At 45.7% G+C, this 20,347-nt stretch overlaps 1 protein-coding gene across 1 annotated transcript in view; it reads right to left on the bottom strand.

The window, feature by feature from the left end:
* Positions 1 to 14,834, bottom strand: part of LOC8024664 (brain-specific serine protease 4-like) — a 55,735-nt gene extending 40,901 nt beyond the window's left edge. Inside the window, exon 1 of the mRNA XM_042292668.1 lies at positions 14,812 to 14,834. The gene's annotated coding sequence lies outside the window, so the exon portion shown is untranslated. The remainder of the gene's footprint in view (positions 1 to 14,811) is intronic.
* Positions 14,835 to 20,347: the final 5,513 nt, after the last annotated feature.

Here is a 20,347-nt window from a genome sequence, read left to right as displayed (position 1 = left end):
TCGATATATTTAGCGCTTCTCTTTGGGCGGATGCCGTAGTGGTCACAGTTTGCTTGAGTCTGTGCTTGCAGCTCTAGAAGCTGTTCCAGCTGAAGAAGTGTACTCAACTCGCAGCACGCGGCTATAAAGTAGTCAAGTCACAAGTGAGAGCGTTTCGTGTGACACTAGTTATCTCGGCACACAGCTCGAGCTAAAGCATCTTGACGTGGCTGGCTTCCATTGCTGCCGGGGAGTGCATTTGTTTTTCTTCCATGCCAGGGGTACAGGCCCTTGTGAGCCGACCATAGTCGCCTTTTGTCCTATCCTCCAAGACGTCTGCCTGAGTAAAGTATATTCAATTCAATTCAAACCAAGGGTAAAAAAAAAAAAGAAATGAAAGCCGTTTACAACTGCCTGTAACGCAGAATTGTAGTGCAGCTCCTGAGGAGGAGGAGGGAAGGGTATTGAGGGGAGGGTAGACCCCTCCTCAATCCTACTCCCTCGTGATCCTGCCTGCTACTCCTGGACGATAGGGCTCCGGCTCAAAGCCGGCCGAGGGACAAGAGATAGAAGTCTTTTAAAATCATTTTTCGGAGTAATGAAAATTCGGATTCGTCCCCCGTGCTGATCCTTCCTGCTCCCCTCCTTTCTCCTCCTCCCCTCCTCCTCCCACGGGCGTCACGTGATCTCGGGAGGGGGGGGGGGGAGGGTTTACGTGACCCCCGGACCGCGGGGGGTCACGTGACCGGGGGGTGTCGCGTGAAGGGGGGGGGGGGTCACGTGACCTGAGGGGATCACGTGACATGGGGGAGGTCACGTGACCTCACGCTTACACCGACGGCGACGGCGATGCTGCTCAAGCCGGAAATGGGCGCTTAAGAGCTGCGCTCTAAAAATGAAAGACGTTTACAAATCTTTGTAATATGAAACCAGGGCGCAGCTCTTGAGGAGGAGAAGGGGTGGATATGCGCCTGCTCTCCCTCCGTACCCTCCTTCCCTCCTCCTTCTCCTCTTTTCCTCCCGCTAAGTTTAGCAGGTTATGTTTCCCCGCTAAGTTTAGTGCGGAAATGGACGTCACGTGATCTCAACATCAGTTCAGTTTCCCCGCTAAATTTAGCGGGGAAAATGACGTCTTATAACTTCGTGTCACGTCGCCATTAATAAATTCAGTTCCTACGCTAGATTTAGCGCGAAAATTGACTTCACGTAACCTCAACACCAACTCGATTTCCCGCTAGAATTAGCGGGTCGTTTACGCCGACGGCGACGGCGACGCCTCGAAACGCGGAAACAGGCGCCTAAGAGCTGCACTCTCAAATAAGCTTTTTCCGGCACTGTTCCTACAATCTACTGCGATTGCTACTCATTGTAAAGAAAATTTGAACCTCGAAACTGGAAAAAATAATCTCGATCCCTGGTGCTCGGAAGGCCGATTCGGGGCTGCCCGGGTCGCTTGTACGCCTACCCGCCGGGGACGTAGACGGGTAGAAAAAAGTATGGATTTTTTTATTGCTGCCAGTAGGGAGTCGTCTCCTTGTACCCTGGCGGCCGGCGTAATTTGAAAATTTAATAGCTTCACAGAGAATGTTTTCCTTTTAAAATATTCTGGCTATCATTTGAGGAAGGGTTATTATGCGGTCTGCCAATTTCCAGCCAAATCGAAGACTATAAAAAAGTCGGCGGAGTTCCCCTTTAAAACCTCTCAAAATCTCTCACGACGAAAGAAAATACCGGCGCTATCTACCGGGTAGCCATGGAGCACTTGACATTTCACCATATTGCATATTTTTTCCCGCATCATTTGTTTGTTGTTGTTTTTTTTGCCTCGAAAATTTGTTGATATTGTTACCAAACGCTCATTTATCATATAAAGCACTTATATTTAATCTCGCAAATACCGCGGAACCTTCGCTCTAGTGGAATGCAGCTCCAAGATCACCTCATAGATGGCGCCAGCGTGCCCGTGTGCTCTCTCATCGTAAGAGATAAAAAGAACTCGGTCGTAAGCAAACACAAGTACGTGAACGAGCCTTGAAATGTAAAGCGCGTAAGGTTCGTTTGCGAAGAAAACGGGTGGTCTTAATTTCTACCGTCTATGGCGAGCCTTCTCGGCTTGATACGCAATATACCCTTTTTAAAAGTTCGTCGAGCAACATTGGCGGTCGTCTTCGCTAGGACAGGTGCGTGTGATTGGATCCGACTCCTCGCCGAACGTTGAGGTAACCGTTGTGTAATACACGCCCAGAGTACGTGATCGTGCAATGGTGGACAGGCGATGGCGCGGACTTTTGAAAAGGGTCTATTGATTTCTGCACGGCCACCGAGCACTTTGGGCAACCTCCGCTCGGCTTGGCAGAATTGGTACTCCAGGGACGCGTTTTACACGTTTTCACTGTTGTCTGTGTGTTTGAAAAAGTCCACTTTACGCTGGTTTTGTTCTCAATACGGTGTAGCTGTGAAGTCATTTTCACATTAGGAATTAGATGAATGGAATGGAACGGTTCAACCTTTCCAGGAGTGGTAATGGGCCCAGTGTCTTCATTCCGAGCAGTTGAAGGAAATGAAATTTTCGGAAACTTTAATTCCCTTGAATGGAGTGTGGGGGAAAAAAACAAATGACTAGTGGTTAGTTGTTTATACAGTGGACCTTAGTCTACCAGAAGATGGCAACACTGTTACCCACTGTAGATGACAAATGGAGTCAGTGCAGTACGACTACTAGCCTGTGGTCTTTAACGTGAATCACGCAGTAGTGATACACGACCGCACGCCGGTACGATGCTCATCCAGATCGAAACGGGCAGGAGTGGGGACTGATTCTAGAATCCCTCGGTTCCGCAGCGCGAGCTTTCGCTCCATGTGCGCCAAGCTGGTGTGCGCTAGCCCACTCGGCCACCGATCCCCCCAGCTGAACTGTGTTGAGTATACCAGCGGTTCTTCGCCACTGAGAGAAGACGAATAACAGAGAAGGATGCACGGAGCGCGAAAACAGGAACAGCTGAGACTACCCAAGGCTCCTGTATTAAAACACAATTGGCACAGGAGTATTCGCATTTTGAGTCCATGAATTAGTTAAACAGTTGATAGCATACGCAATCCGAGAGTTTCTGAAGTCAAGAGAAATTTCTCACCGTCGGTCCACGATTAACAATCCGCAAGCTAATAGCCGGGTTGGAAGGTTCAACCGTGTACTTCAGGAGTACGTTCAAATCATCACACAACGGGAAAAAGAATCCTACTTGCATTACCGAGTTTTTGGCTGTGTAATTAAGTTCACAACATGTAGCGACAAAGCTCTCCCCTGCAGAACTAATTCATGGACGCAAAATGTGAAGACGTCTAGACGTCATGGGCTTCCCGTGTCTCGACGAGCCGGCTAACACCGAGATGCAAAATCTTCTCCAGTGCATTCATCGTTACCAGAAACTCAGCAAGGAATGCACAATGATAGGCGAAGGGAAAAGCCCATATTAGTAGGTGCAGGAGACTACTTTCGAGTGAAGCTTCCTACACATAATGCAAAGAAAACATCATCGTTCGATCTACCGGTGCAAATGTAAAACACCGTCGGACCAAGCACCCTCGTCACATCAGGAGGATGATGCTGTAAGTTAATTAAAATTGTCGCGGGCCTATCCACCACGACTGCAGTCACAAGGGTACACGGCAGATGCCGGAGAAATGGAAACAGTTAGCTATCGGCGATTTGCACCCCTGCGAAGAACCGCCAGAAACAAAAAACCTCCGTACAGGCTTTACCCCTAAGGGACTTTCCTACGAGGGAGTAATAAGTAAAGCAATGAGTCGCTAGTTGTTTATATAGCGGGAGGTTAACCTGCCTAAATATGGCGACATTGTTACCCACTGAAGATGAGAAATTTGGCCAGTGCAGTATAACTGCTAGCTTGGGGTCTTTAGCCTGCATCACGAAGTAGTGATGTGATACCCGACCGCACGGCGGTACGGTGCTGATACATGGATACATGGATCGAACTGCAGAACCTAGATCTCTAGGTTCTGCAGTGCGAGCTTTCGCTCCCCGTCCTCCGAACTGGTGTGCGCTTGCCCACTCGGCCACCGATCCTCCTCTACGAGGGGGTATTGTGTTGCGTCCACTAGTGGATCTTCGCCGCTGAGGGAAGATGACGAAGGATACAGAAGGGTGGACGGAGCGTGAGGACATGAACAGTTCGTTTTTAGCGGAGCCTAGCTAAGGTGGCTAGAAGGGGGAGGTATGAGCATCGCGCAGCTCGCTCCGTGTGTGGCGGCGCCCTAGTATATCATAGCGACGATAGGTGGCGCGCTCATCGAATCTGAAATCCTGGATCATCGGGAATTTTCTTCGAACCCCTCCTCCTCCCCCATCACCGGGGCTGCTGCACTTCGTGCAAAAAGTAGTCCAACAGCTGGTCGACGCTATGCAAAATCATAAGTGATAGAAGGGCCGCGAGCGGGAGGGCAAGAAGCATCTTAGGATGGAGGCTTGGGCGAGTCGGGTATTCATCATGTAGGAAATAGCGCTAAGTTAAACTCAATCACACTGAAAATACACGCACACCGGAAAGAAGATCCCTCACATCGCGCGACGTGAATGATCTTTTTTCTCGTGTGCGTGTATTTTCAGTGTGAGTGAGCTTAATTTTGCCTTTTTCCTACGCAACAAGCAGTTGATCGCGCTTACGTTAAGAAAGCATATCAACAATCACCTAGCGAAAACAGGAAAGTGTTGTGGTAGTTTTTTTTTTAATATGAGTGATGCGCGGTGTTCACGAAAGTGGCTTGAATTGTACACGGCGCTCCACATAAAGTCCGTTTCTATATTCGGTGTAGGGGAAAACCACTTGCGGGAGATGGAAGAACGGTATAGATTCAGCCTAGTGCTGCACTGCCTGCAATCGAGCTGAAGTTTAAAGGCAAGGCGGAGGCGTAGGAGTGCTTTGGTCAGGTCATGAACCGGCATGACTTCGGACATGCGAGGACGGCTGAGGGCACCTATGTGTGCACGGAAAGAAAGGTAACGCCGCAGCCGTCTGCAATATTTATGTTTCTGTGGAAAATAACCGCCAAGAAGAAAATAACAATATCGAGTGTGTTCGTCGGGATATGCAGAACCTGCTCACTGGTCTCTGTTGTGATAATGGGAGACTTTAAATGGCCGCCCGGTCGAACTGGATGGACGGGAAGATAAAAATGGCAGGATGATGAGACAGTTTGCGGAGGACCTCGAACTGGATATCTTGAACTTAAAGGGCAACTCCGGCCAAAACTCAATATGAATTAAATTACTGGTATCGCTTTAGTGACATAAAATACGACCCCAGCCAAAATTTTACGTCCGTGGGACGCCGCATTCTCAACTAATGCCGATAATAAAAACGCGACCCGCCGCGAGCCGCTGCTCCTTAGCGGGCGGCCAGCGGGTTGCCGATCGCTAAAGCAACATTGGGCCGTGATGTCAACATCGTCCTCTTTTTTTCCTCCGTTCCGGACGGGCGCACGGCGCAGCCGTCGCGCGCGCTTCTTTGTGCCGCTATTACCGCTACTTCGGCTTGTAATTGCGAGTTTAGCCGTTGCTTTTACCTGTAGCCCGTGTAGCTTCGGCATAGCCTTTTGTTAATTTGGTTGTGAGGACTCCTAGACTCGTTCTAGCGAGCAACTCGGTGCGCCCAAGACTGCCCAGCTGTTCCTCGAAAGATGCCGAGTGCAACTTGTAGCACTGTGGGCTGCTCAAACAAGCCGCTGCGCAACCCGGAGGTGCTTTTTCACAAGTTTCCAACGGATCGGAAATTGGAGAAGGTGTGGGTGAACGCTGTTCGACCAGTGGACTTTGGATAGCCTTGGACGTCGACCCCCTGATCGAAGCTCTGCTCCGATCATTTTTCGCCGGAGAGTTACGAGCGAAACCTACAGGTGTTGGTTGCTTGTGGCTTGTCAGCGAAGGGGTCGAGGCTTAAAAAGGATGCCGTGCCGTCGCTCTTTGCCCATCGTACATGTACAGAAAAGGTAAACATGATAAAAGTATCCTGATCAATAAAGAAAACAGTCATTGTCAAGTGCAGAGTTGAAGATTGAGCATTCACTCTCCATTGAATGTCTGTTGAATGGGGAATGGTGGGCATGTAGAGTACAACCACTAACTAGCTCCAAACACTGAAGTTTGTAATGAAAACGAAAACAATGTTCTGCTTTGCGTCACTGCTTGTTTACTACGCAATTTCGTGCGTAGTATTCAGGTCCGTGACGACTACTAGCGAATAGCCGGCGCGTGAAGCTCATGCGATATAAACATTCGCCTCCCAATCGTTCGAACCCGTTACGCAGCAGTATTAATTAAATATGATTGTAAATCTGAGACTGGGGCAGAAAAGAGAACACAACAGAAGGTAGTAAAAGAGGAGGCAACGTTTTGAGACGTTGCCTCCTCTTTTTCTACCTTCTGCTTGAGACGTTGCCTCCTCTTTTACTACCCTCTGTTGTGTTCTCTTTTCTGCCACAGTCTCAGGTTTACAATCACGTTCAACTTACACCAGCTCGCCTGCACTCTGACTATTTTTTAGTATTAATTAACATTGCGCTTGTGAATACCACAAGGGACTTTAAAGAAATCGCGAAAGGTCGGATTTGTAAGCTACAACTCTGTAATTTGCCCGAGTTCGGCTGGAGGTAAATATAATATTTAAAAATGCAAAAAAAAAACAGCACGTGCCTTAGTTAAAAGTTACGAAGGAAAACTTAAAATCCTATGTATTCTAATAAAAAAAATTGTGCGTGGGGGTGGGAATGCGGAAGGGAAAGAAAGTGTTCTCACCTTGCTAACGTTCTCTGTTTTCCTTTATCACCCACAAAAACTTTTGCTAGCTTTGAGAAGAAAATGACTGCCCAAAGAACTTTTTTTTTTTTAGTGCGGCAAGTTTTTTTTTTTTTTTATTTGTACAAAGATTTACTACCTGGACGAACTTATGTGGTGAATCAGTGTCGTAGCTTACAAATTCGGCTTTTACGCGCGTGAGGAAAATATAACGAAAAAACAGACGTCTACAGCTTGACACACGTCTGTTCGGTTGTTGCGGAACGCGCCGGAGAGCCTCAAAGCTTCGTGTCTGGGACTGACCCGCCGCACGAAAGCGCCAGCACTGTGCGTCACTGGCAGCGCGGCGTAGAGCAACGCCACTCCATCCACGGAGCCCCGATGACAATTTAGGCCTAGCGACGAGTACGGAAGACCGCACGCACGCCGACAGCTGCCGAGTACGGCACCGAACGAGTTCACTCGTTTTCCAGTCACTAGCTTTTGGGTGTACAAGTAACGAATACGGCACGGCATAGCGCACGCGCGGCGGCGGCCGCCGCCGCGCGTCACCGCGCCACCGAACGAGTTGACGGGTTTTCCAGTTGCTAGCTCTTGGGTATACGCACTAACTCTTGCTACATATGCTGGATAACTACCACGTATACAGAATTAAAACAAAATCAGCTTAAGTTCTATCTTTAGACGGCTAGCGCAACAGAGGTAGGTGCCGCTTGGACAGCGTACTCGCTGAACGAGAACGATCTTGGCGTCACGTCCACATAGCGGCTGATTTCCAGTTTTGCCGGAACCTCGAGCGGCTTGTTTCGGTTTTGTCGGCCGCGCCCCAAACAAAACTTTGAGACGTCGATATCTTTAAAACTACGCACAATTACGAGAAAAAAAGTACACCTTGCAATTCGGGGGCGCTAACTGCACTAAAAACAGCCATAATCCCAAAATCGAAAGTATAGACCGGAGTTGCCCTTTAAGAGAACATTGTGAGGGACATAACATAACGTATTGCAGCAAGTTTCTTCCAAGCATATGGACCCTGTTAGCTCCGCTGCACGACCAGCTCTCGTGCTCCGCTGTATCCTTTGTTAGTGAAAAGCATGAAGTGGGACTGGTCTAGCGCCGCCGACAAGGCTTTCAAAAGTAGCAAAACAGCTTTGAAAAACGCGAATTTCTTTGCTCACTTTGATCCCAGCAAGCCTCTTAAGGCCCGTTCACACTTTTCCGACCGAGTAAGACCGAGAGAGACCAGACCGGTTTTTATGCCTGTGGCCATGTCTTAGGAGCAGCTCCGATGCAGCTCATCCGGTCCTAAGACGTCGCAGGATGCTTAAAAACCGGTCTGGTCTCTCTCGGTCTTACTCGGTCGCATATATGATATATGTGAACGGCGCTTTAGGGTAGAGTGCGAAGCATTGCCATACGGCATTGGGGCGGTATTGTCAATAAAAGTCGGAAGCGAATATCGACCAATCGGGTTTCGTTCACGCACCTTATCCGTGGTCGAGCGGAATTACGCTCACCCCGAAAGGGAGGCGCTGGCTCTTGTATTTGGGGTGACGAAGTTTCGACAGTACTTGCTGGGGAACCATTTCACGTTGGTCGCCGATCACAAGCCGTTGATTGGCCTTTTTTGTCCAGATCGGCAAATTCCATCGATGGCTGCCGCTCGAATACAGCGATGGTTGTTGTTACTACGAGCTTTTCCTCGCCATCTCGTGTATCAAAAGGGACCGAGAACCTAAACGCGGGCGCTCTCAGTCGGCTGTCGTGCCCAGCAGAAGAGGACTCGTCAACCGAGGAGCTGTCAGAGTACTTCCTCCTGATGGAGCAGCTCGATAAAAACTTTGTTTCGACGGCGGACCTGCAGCAGCTGATAACTGAGGACAACGACTTAAGGCAAGTCCAGATATGGATTCAGAGCGGCTCCTTGCCTTCGAAGATTCATAACGGGGAAGTAATCCTCAGGCCATACCTGGAAAGGCGAAGCGAACTAACCACCTCACACGGGTTGGTGTATTGGGGGTCGCGAGTTGTGATGCCAAAAAGAGCTCGGAAGACTGTACTTGCTCTCCTGCATAAAAGCCACCGCGCCGCATCCGCCATGAAGGCGTTAGCTCGTTCCATTATATGGCACCCCGGAATTGACCAAGATTTGGAACGTAAGGACGGGCCCGAAATGTTCTCAAGTTGCTCCAGTCGCACCGGCAAGAAATCCTGTTCCGTGGCCGGAGACAAATGAGAAATGGTCCGGAGTATGCGTGGACTTCGCCTGCCCAGTAGACGGGTTCATGTTGTTGGTTGTGACTCCCACAGTAACTGGATCGAAGCAGTTCCACTCAAGTGCCCATCAGGGGAAGCCACCACGTTCGCGTTACGGTCCGTGTTCAGCTAGTTCGGAATAACACGTATTTTTATTTCAAAGAATGGTCAGCAGTTCGTCAGCGCAGAGTTCCAACGATTCTGCGAGCGGAACAATATTCGACACCTCTCCTCACCTCCCTGTTTCCCTATCAAACGGTCTCGCCGAGCGAGCTGTCCGCGCGGTAAAAGAAGGGCTTCAACGGCTGAGCAAGGACAGCATGGTGACTCGACTAGCGCACTTCCTGCATGAGTATCGTGACACGCCTGGCAAAGACGGTCGTTCTCCATCTCAGCGCTTAGTCGGCTACGATATACGTTCACGTCTGAACGCCGCCCTGGCTCCATTACCTACACCGTGCAGTCAACCGGAAACTAATCCTTTGCGTCCAGGACAACCAGTGTGGTTCCGAAACTACAGTCTTGGCGACAAGTGGAGCCCCGGATTCGTCAAGTCGACCAGTGGTTCCCGCCTGGTACAAGTGCAGTCCCCGAGCGATGTCAAGGACCCCCGGCGCCACGCCGACCAGCTCCGCCGTCGTGATCCCGGAGGAATGGGCCTCCTGCGCTGAAGCTTTGAACAAACTGTGGCGCCCTCGTTTTGGGTAGTACAAGCCCACCTGGTTGGGATTCCAATATTGTGGCGCCTTCGCCGTGAATTTTTCCGTCTGTGTAGTGTAGAAGAACGGAAAAAGCACCTTCGGGACGTCCGAAATCGGCTACATTCTACGCCGCAAGACAATCGAATGTTCCGAATTCATGCCACCACCGCTGGGGTACGCGTATCGTATCTCTAAGTGGTGACGTTAGGACATCTGGTCTTCCTACGTTTTTGTTCTTCCTTCCCCTTTATGTTTCTTTGGGACGCGTGATACGGCGTTTCTTAGTTCACGCCCTTATCGTCCTAGCTTTGGCCTGTGCTTCAACGCCTCTCGTTATCGTGTTCCGCGCCAGAGCACCCACGCTTCTATATGTGTGGCAGTTTAAGTCGCTCAAGTTTTTACTACCTAAAACAAGTCCTAACAAGTTATTTTCGCAGCACCTCCATGGGCAACGCAGGATGCCGCCCCAGCACCCGCTTCTGAGGCTGCTCCACCCAAGGCCATACCAACATCCGACGTCCCGGCTCTAGTGCCCCGAATTCCACGACGGTCAACGCGAAGTAACCTGTCCCAATCACGTCCCCTTCTCCAAGGGTAGAGTAGTGTTAGAGAACGAGTGAACGCTGCACACGCTGCGACTGCACTGCGGCTCCTGCGGCTGACAAAGCAGTTTTGTTTTCTTTATAAACTTTCCACGACCGATCAACCAAGATCGTCCGAGCCGATGAAAGCTATTGGCACCGTCGAATAAACGTTCAGTTTGTTGGCAAACCAGACACGCTGTCCATGGCTCCTTTCTTCAAAGTTTACTTCAGAAAGAATGGTCAGTACCGAGCAATAGCAACACTTGCAAGCTATGTATAAAAAAATATTACCTAGGGTCCATATCTGAGCGCGTTATTAACAGCGCGTCCGAGGTGGAGAGTGGGGAGAAGGGGTTATGATTGGCCTGTCAGAGATCCCCGCAATCTCAGATCAAGCTCTAGACTATCATCTGCAAAAAACGGCGATCTTGATAGCGTGAATGCACGTTGCTGAAGCACTCTGGAAGCTTGACGTATGCAGCGTAGTTAACTCTGCAGCGTTCTCCGCCTAGTCCCAATCAGGAATAACTCCACGAGCGAGCCATACTGCCGCGAACCCGCGCTGCTTCTTACGGGCCCGTGACGTGGCGGCATTCCAACAGAGCTTCACAGACCGCCACCAGGCGCAATCTTGAGATTTCTTAGTTCGTCTTAAATTTAGTTTTCTTCACTTTCCTGCTGACGGCCCAGAAACACTAGTCTAGACTAGTGCTTCTTGGCTGCCGCACAACACGCACAGAAGGTCGAAACTTTCGTTTCCGTACTCCTTTAAATGGACATTGTGATCATCAGTGAGATCGAATAAATCACGTAGTGTTAAATATAATGGTCCCTGGTGATCATTTGAACACCTAAAAATACTTTTTAGTTTGTAAACAAAACTGTAAAAATAGAACTTAAAAGTATCTTTGCTAATGCATTCTCTGTATCCTTTTGGGATCCTGTGTAAAAGTATTCTAATCATAGGTAGATTATTTAATTAGATAAGTAACGAGTAAATATTTAAACGGGTTTCTTATTTTCCGCCTCCAATACAATACCAGGAGGGCGTTAATTTTACATTGCATAATCAGTGTTATATAGAAGTAAAGGAACGCTTTTTAAAGTTTTGTTGGAAAATATGTTTCAAGAACACTTAACTTGTTTCACGGCATATTTTATTAAATAACTGAAATAATAATAAAAAGCTATCTTGTTATTTTTTAATACAAAGTGAGAACGCGAAGTGAAATCATCACTCTCCAAAAAATATTATGTGCAGAGAAACATAGGAAACCCAGAAAGTTATTTAATTGTTAATTATCTAATTAAATTATTTAGCTACAGAAAACATATTTCAGGTATGTTTTCCTAGAAACAGGAGAAGTGGGTTGGCAGGCCCAGTTCTGAATATTTGTTTATACATTTTTGTAAATAAACTAAAAAAAAAAAAAACCTTATGCAGCCATTTAAGGTGGCTAACCAGGACCGGGGGGGGGGGGGGGGCGGGGGGGGCACTTGAATCCCCTCTTTCTTAAGAAAGGATTGTTTGAGAGCCTGGATACGATACGCATGTGCATTCTACTATATGTTTCGTACATAAGAATTTTTTTTTTTTTTTTCTTGCCTCGAAGATTTTTTGTCGGTCAGCACGTTGTATTCTCCTCAACTAAATCTATATTTTCCTTTGTATCCTTAAATTCGTTTCAAAGCTGAAACTACTAGATAATACGGACAGAAGTCGCAGTGCGAGGAACACAGGGGAAAGCGATCGACAAGATCTACTCTTTTCACCCCAATGGCACATTACTTAAATCACAAACAGTCAGACAGAGACACTTTCCCATTCAAATAGTGACCATTCCTTCAATATGATTGTCGTAATGCGTGCTACACGGGTAGCTATGCACTGGCGCCACGACCAAGTAAACGCAAGGTGGGACTAGCTCCGCTATATTCACCTGGGCATAACGAACCAATTTCACTAATGCCGCGCAAACCTTAGTTTCTTCGCGAGGCTGCACTTCAATTTCGGCGGGTCAACCGACCCTTTTCTAGCTCCAACCCTAGAACGCAGCTGCGATTATCGGTTTCGAAGGAGCGGAAAATAATGCAACCAAAACAAAAAAAACAAAAAAAAAAAATCTATTGTCTATAGCCTGCATTCGCCGTAGAAAGTGAACGTTCGCCCGTGCGCTCCAGTATTGTACCATATATTTGTGTTGCAACTATACTTTCCAGGGAACAACCTCTTTTTTATTTTTTTTTTATTTTTTTTTTTTGCGCTTAAGAACAACGGCCCGCTCGGTAACCGTGTGCATACAGCTTGACGTCAATTTCTCGCCACTCTCGTTCATGCTCAGCAGCGTCACGCGAAGAAGCGCATGTCCATTGCGCGCACGCATGCGCAGAATGTTCTTGAGAGACTCCCTGGAGCAGCGGATTCCAAGCAGGGTCTAGCGATCCATGGCGCCACTTGGTGCGGAAACACGGCTATAAAAAAGCGCATATAACAACGAAACGAGGAAATGTCTGAACAAAAAGAGGGTCGTCCATCTCGAGCGTAGCGACTCTAGATCGGGATGGATCTCGAGGTTTTGTTTCATCGCGGAAAAACAACAATAAAGAAAGAGAGAGAGAGAGAGAAACGGAATATAAGTTTTGTGCGCGCAGTTGATTCAGAGTTCAACTCCTTTTTTTCTTTTTTCAGAATGTGCTTGCGGTTTGTTTAGATATACCGTTTCAAAAATACGTGTGTTTTTGTTTTTTAATTGTGCGTGATTTCCGGCGAAGCTTGAAAACTGGAGCATCTAGAGCGAACATTTCTCACGAGTCGCCCCGACGCTTTTTTGAAACTGCTGTTTATTTATTTATTTTTTTTATAAACGACGATGAGCGAGTAATTGTTTTCTTCACTGAATGAGCAAGGCGCTATTTTACGTGTACAGATACAAAAAACACGCATTACGTAAAAACATGACTTTTTTTTTTGGCTTTTTATCATTAAAGCAATTCACGTGTGCGCAACGCCTTTTGATGATATAAGTATAAATTTACAGTTTTGTTTTTTCACCGCGTCACTTCTCAGTATATATTTTAGAACAGAAAATACAACAAAAACGTGTGACCTTGATAACTTGAAGTAGGCAATTGAAAATTAAACTTCTATTATAAAGAAGGTACCGAGAGAAAAGAAGAAACGACAGCTATCTTTCTACTTTTTTGTTGTTCTCATTTTCTTGACATATTTGATTCTAGTTTGGCTTTTTCGTTTTATCGATTGTTGAATTGAACCCCTGGCCACTTCAGGGAGAGACGGAGAATGCTCAAGATGTATAAGGGCTCTGTAAAAGGTCTCCTTTTGACCCTTGGTTTATGTAAACGCTTTAAATGGTACATGATGAATTGGCCCACATCCCCACCTTGCTATGAGACTCCCTTCGTATATGGTTTTACCACTTGCATTTCGATAAGCAGTTAGTGGCAAGTAAACTCAGGACAAACATACTACCATGGTCAAAATGACATAACATCGGTATGCAAACCTTATTCGAAGGATTCGAGTTGGTTTACGTGCGACTAAACTCACTTTTTCTAACCTGCTCGAATTTATGGCCCTGATAACCGGCATGTCAGTCCCAGGAAAATATCCTCAGATGCAAGTTGTGAGCTGGATAAAACTGATACAAACTCTTACAAAAAAAAAATGCAAGAAAGCAAAGAAAAATTGCTTCACAATGGAATACAAAGACCTTTGCCAGAGCGCGCAACGGGAAGGGCAACGAACCCTCTCCCCCAAGCTTCAGCAGGTGGAGTCCTATTGTTTATTTTTTTCCCCAAAAAAAGAAACTGTTCCCAATATCTTAACGTTCCTCTCTCTGCTTTTTATCAAGTATAATAATCTTATATAATTCCATAAACAAATGGTGTTCTGCAATATGGAAACAGCACAAACCTATGCTGCGTAAAATAGTTTTGAGGCAAAACACACAAGGCCGTTAAAGTGCCCCTTTGACGCCTAAATGCGAGAAAACGACCGACGGCTACAGCAACCTGGCCCGGGCAGCTATATTGCCACCATAGTGTCACGTTATGCTCCTAAGCTTTGGGCTCCTTCTCTGAAATAGGTTGGACTCCTGTCTTAACTTTCTCTACAGCACCTTTTCTTGAAGCTAAGCTAGGTTAAAGAAAGCCCAATATACCTCTCAGGTAGTGAAGAAGTTCTACAGGACAGCGTTTTTTTTATATATAAATATCCGCTAAGAAGAGTTTCAAGAAGCTTTATGATGCAAGTATTCAAGTAATCAATTAACTTGACAAATACTTTTTAGAGTTGTTGCGTGAAATCACATAGAATGCAATGGTGGAACACAGAATGGTGTATTTGTTAAATTGACTTAACGGAACAAGTGTGGTGAGGGAATCTAGATATACGACACTTGTAAGTGCGTCATTCAGTTTTGAGATTATAGGAGAATTTTTTGATAATCAGAATTGCACTTACGAATTTCACGAAGGCTATCCATTCCTGGCCGCTTCTGTCATTCTTTCAAGAAACTGTAACAGAAAACGCACGCAAAATCAGTAAGGGTGAAGTCAGTCTAATAAAACACGAATGAACCAAGGTAATTAAGGTGATTAGAAATGATCAGTAAGATAAAATCTGGGGGAGATGGTGAACTCACCGATAAGCTAGAATATGGTCACTAATCAGTGCATTTTGATAAACGATGTGAATAATGATTACACTTTTCCTTTGAGGAACTATATTATTGTGTACATTTCTCGTTGGGTAGTGTTGTCCATATTTCGGATAAGAAAGACTTTAACTTTATTAAACATTTGTACGTAGATGCTTGCAGTAAACCCACAAGGACAGAAATACGGACACTCTCAAAACTTAAGCACGCAAACAAAAAAGACTTCTTGCGCACAAAACAAAATCGGAAACAAATTGAAAAAGTCTTGAGAAAAATTCCCACAACACTGGACGCATCAATAAAGAAATAATCCCGCTCTAATACTAGTGAATACACCACAGTCCAGTAGGATGTCCCGCAATTTTACGAGCAGGGAACAGAGTCAACAGAATCTCCAAACCAGACATTCTCGAAATCCTCGCGGAAAGCAGGACAGAGGTTTTTTTTCGCAGTGACACGTTGCTGGAAATAACACAGACTGGGGTGCGCTTTGGTCTCGCCGCAAACCCCTACTTTAGACTTTCTTTTAAAGAATATTTTTGGAGAGATTTACTGGTTTTTTTTATAAGGCTTGCTAGTTTCGGAGTAACATACAACATTCAATGTGGCACAGCGGTAAAACTCGGTCAGTTCAGTCAAGCAGTGCAATCTAATCTCCCATCTTTTTTCACGCCTTCTTTAGTATAATCCCCGCTCGCAGTTTCGACTGAGACCTCGCCGAGACAGTCGTAGCGTACCGCCACTTCGCGGAAACGAAAGGGTCGTTCTTATTTGCAGTGAGAAGATACCAAAACAAACTTAGGTAGAAGCTGAAAAAAAAAAAGTTAAATGCATGAGGTTGTGCAGATGTCTGACTGTGGACGTCGCTGAAACCAGCCCACTTGTTTTCATCGTCGTGTTCGCCGGCAACTCACGGCTCGGTGCCTTAGACGCGGACGGGTTTCACGACTCATTTTTATACTTCTCTGCTGACTGACTCACCTTCTCAGCGACTTGGAGGGCCCGCAAGAAACGCCGCGATTCCGCAGTGCGTCGTCCATAAACAGGCGTAACGTCTGTCTCTTTTTGTTTTTGTTTTTGCTTATTTTTGTGCGTTACGCGTTAACCTCAAGCTGCGGCGCTCCAATATGGTCGGCCCGAGCGCTGGCGTTCATCATCTGTATTTGCTTTGACAGTTGAGAACTGGCGGCGTTCCCGCCCAAAGGCTTGTCCTGTGACGCTAGCGCGAAGAGGCGTCTGGCGAAGTGGGCTTTTGGGGGAACGCTCGGATACGCGGTCCACCAGGCAGGTCTGCGTCAAAGCGACGTTGATATTGGGGTCGCTTCGGTGTGTCCGCGGCGAGAAAGCTGCGTACGTTCGCTCGAGAAGACAGGTTGAACGGGCCCGAAAAGTGAGGCGATCTCTCCAGCCCCCCAGGCACCCCCGTCCCCACGAACCGATGCGCCGGAGACTGACGAAAATGTCAGCGCCTTGACCCACCCGTCTAATTTTCTGCGTAGTGGCTTAGTGTGACGAGCCTCTTCAATCACCAGGTAGTTTTAGATGCTTCGTTACGAACAAACTCAATGCACGAGCGGTGCGGTCATTCAACTCACGGCCTTTGGTGGACAAGCGAACGCTATTTTCTTCAGAGTATCAATTTGATTGAAATTTAAACATCCACCTGTTGTATTGCTCGTTTATTTGTTTGTTCATTTCTGCCACGTTCTGTCCCGCGTTCTTACGCCTCACCATATATTAAGTTATATATTGAGTCCGACCGGTGTCAAAAGTTAGTGGCAACAGAAACAGAAATACGCAGGCCAATAACGCGGTCTAACAACGGATCTTCGCGCTTGATTGGATCAGTTGGTGATGACACCCGCGTAAAAAGACAAAACAAATGGCCATGGTCTAGTTATTTTCGAGGAACTTGAATGATTCCACTGCCTCGAGCGTTGGTAGCCATTGGACGTAAGTTGAAATGGAGTATAGTGATTCAATAATGCGGCTTGATTTTATCTTGACGACTTCGGCGCTTTCTCGTAACTTGCTTATACAGGCATTGTGCAAAAGAAAAAAAAAGATGACCAGATAGGTACCGCACATTCGACCATTTTATGACTGAAAAGTTAGGTGTAAGCGTTTTCATCATGCGAGAAAAACAGGACAAATATAAGGCCAGGTGTTCAGTCTAAGGAGGTCGCTCTCTTTACGTCTTTCGAACAAGAATAAAAATCGTTCGCCTTCACTGTAAAATATGGTGGCAATTATTAAAAAACAAATGTACCACTGAGTGAGCTAAACTACAGTCTGCTGCTAGTTAAGAGTGCAGGACAAACTCATGCCGCAAAGCCCACCTCTCCTTTCACGTTAGCAGAGCGAACGCTGGAAAGGAAGTGAGTCTTCCTCTCCTCCTCTCCAGCATTCGTTCAGCTACAGCGGAAAGTCCGGTAGCTTGTCACGGACTTCCAACCTGTCATTGAATATCGAGGCTTCCTCAAATAAAAATAAAATCGAGATAGACGCAATCAAACCTTAATCCGGACCGTGGTAAACTTCGAAGAGCGTTCTTTAATTCCGATTTGCAACATTCTCGTGAATTTCTGATAAAGTTCAGGGACATATTTTGAGACGACCCATTGTGTAGAGGAAGGCGCACTGAATCACGGATGAACTATACATTCCTGCCTCGCGTATTTGAGATATGTAAATAACATTAGTGATTTATATAAGTGATATAAAATTTCCCTTTACGAAGCATATTTATATTAGTTAATTCGCTTAGAAAAGGGCAGGTTATCAGGTAACACACATCATCGATTCATAACGCAAGCATCGAAACTCTTAACATTAGAAAGTTTTACATGAATTTACTCGTAAAGAAGTGCTCATGTTAATGTTGCATGGTACTTATAGTCTCTGACACCTTAATAAACCTAGGGCGTGCACTATTATGATCGCGCATTCGGTTTTGTGACTCTTTTCTTAACGCTGCTTATGCTTTTCTATTTTAGGCATAACTGTGGGGTGCTGCATGGTTTACTCAAAACAGTTCAACATTAAACTCAACGAAGTGATGATCGACCCCTTCCATCAGCTGTACACACTCCTTCACACCCCTAAGTATCAGTTAGAGGAGTGCATCTACTGTGAAACCCGCAAAGAAAAGAAGGTTAAAAAGGCGCTCCTTGGGCGTTTGGTGGAGAAACTTTTTGGTGAATATAGCAGCTCTGGAGACCGCCAAACGAAGTAATTAGGAGGCATTACTTTTTAGGTCGCTTACCCTCGTTCATATTCGAGCTGAGCAAGCCGCGTCGCTTCGTTAGTGACTGAACCTTCGGCTCTCATTGGGCCAGGCGGAAGTCTGCGCGGCTGCAAGCGGAATTATGAACATCTAGAGCGTTCAGCGATCTCTTGAGGTCTGACCGCTTTCGAGACCCGCTGGTGCTATCCTTCCACTCGAATTTGAAAGCTGGAGGTTTGTACTCACAACTAATGCTTAGTCATTTTGGTTTTATAAACTTCGCATAAGAAGCGCTTCAGGTATTGATCGTGAATTAGGCACCTTGTTGTGCAGTAAGTTTAGCTTTACACTTTTTGAGAATTGACTTCGATAGCAGTTAATGCGTGATGTCTGTTTTACCCTCTGTCTATAGACAAAAGGCACGCAGGGTTTAAGGGCTATTAAAGAACTACAGTTTTAACCTGCCGTGTGACATTTTAACAAATAAACACTTAGCACCGTCACTGAAAACTTGCCTGCCTGATGATGCGAGAACCAAAATAGCAGAACTCTACTATACTCATGCTTGTTTTTTTTTATCATCATCAGCGCAACTTCTGAACATCTTAAAAAAATGGAAAACATCATTTGCTTCGAAATTATTGAGGCGTTTATATATATATATATATATATATATATATATATATATATATATATATATATATATATATATATATATATATATACCGGGTGTTTTTGCGAAGACTTTCAAAAATCCTAAAAATTAGGGCGATTGAAAAAAGAACAAACTCTCTTCGGGAACAAACTACCAGCCACGGCGGGCGTCAGGATTTGCCAAAAACCTACTAATTAGTCAGATAATTAATTAAAACGGGTTAATCAGCTTTTTAATTAGTGGAAATAGACATATGATTCCAATCAGAAAGTTGCTGAGCGTTATCGAAAACCACTAAATCAGTCATTTTCAGAAAGACTTTAAGCGCTTGAGAAGAGTAGTAGCGCACTAAAATTACCACTCGTGGAGCAGGTACAAGGCTGGGGCTAGATAAGAGGCGGAAAAATCGCGCGGGCGCCTTACCGCAACCGCTAGCTTTGTACCTGCTCCGCGAGTGGTAATTTTAGTGCGCTACTACTCGTCTCACGCGCTCAAAGTCTTTCTGAAAATGACTGATTTAGTGGTTTTCGATAACGCTCAGCAACTTTCTAATTGGAATCATATGTCTATTTCCACTAATTAAAAAGTTAATTAACAAGTTTTAATTAATTATCTGGCTAATTAGTAGGTTTTTGACAATTCCTGACGTCCGCCGTGGCTGGTAGTTTGTTCCCGAAGAGAGTTTCTTCTTTTTTCAATCGCCCTAATTTTTAGGATTTTTGAAAGTCTTCGCAAAAACACCGGGTATGTATATATATATATATATATATACGCCTGGTGTTATTATCTCTTAATAATAAAATAAGGTTTGCCTTTAACAACCCTTGGGTATATATATGTGTATATATATACGCGAAGATAGCTACCCATGACTGGATAGTTCGATACATTTCAATTTCTGAAGCCTATAACATTTGTTTTGTGACATAAACGAGCCTAAACTCGATGCTAATTTCCCTTCATAAGCGTTTACGACGTTAAGAACATTGCATGTTGTCCCGAATAAAAAACACATAAACAAATCAATTCAAAACTGAAAGTAAAAGCTTAATGTGGCGAACTCGTGCCTGAAACTAAAATAAAATAGGCAGCCGCGTACTTTCCTAACTCCGCCACGCACGTGACAATATTATATGCCATTAGAAAAACTTACGCTGAACCGGAAACAGCGGTTTCGGTGCAGTTGGTGAAATCTTCCCAGATTTTTGGGGATTTTGTAAGCAGTAGTATATTGTATGTTTCTACACGTAAGCTAGGTTCAATTGACTTTCGATCACTTCTGGTTGATCTTAATTTTAAAAGCTGACATTCGCGCTAAAGTACGCGTTTCCTCAGACTAGCAGTCCATTCAAGACGAAGCGACGATGTGTGATTACTTAATAATACTGTTAAACTGAGCGTTAATGTAAACAAGCGTACTTCGAATCACAGATTTCCAACTTCCAATCACCTGGAATCT

The sequence above is a fragment of the Ixodes scapularis genome, unplaced genomic scaffold, assembly GCF_016920785.2.
Source record: "Ixodes scapularis isolate PalLabHiFi unplaced genomic scaffold, ASM1692078v2 PGA_scaffold0__279_contigs__length_252992795, whole genome shotgun sequence".
Classification (NCBI taxonomy): Eukaryota; Metazoa; Arthropoda; class Arachnida; order Ixodida; family Ixodidae; genus Ixodes; species Ixodes scapularis.
The sequence above is the reverse complement of the archived record's forward strand: the minus strand, read 5'-3'. Positions and strand labels throughout refer to the sequence as shown.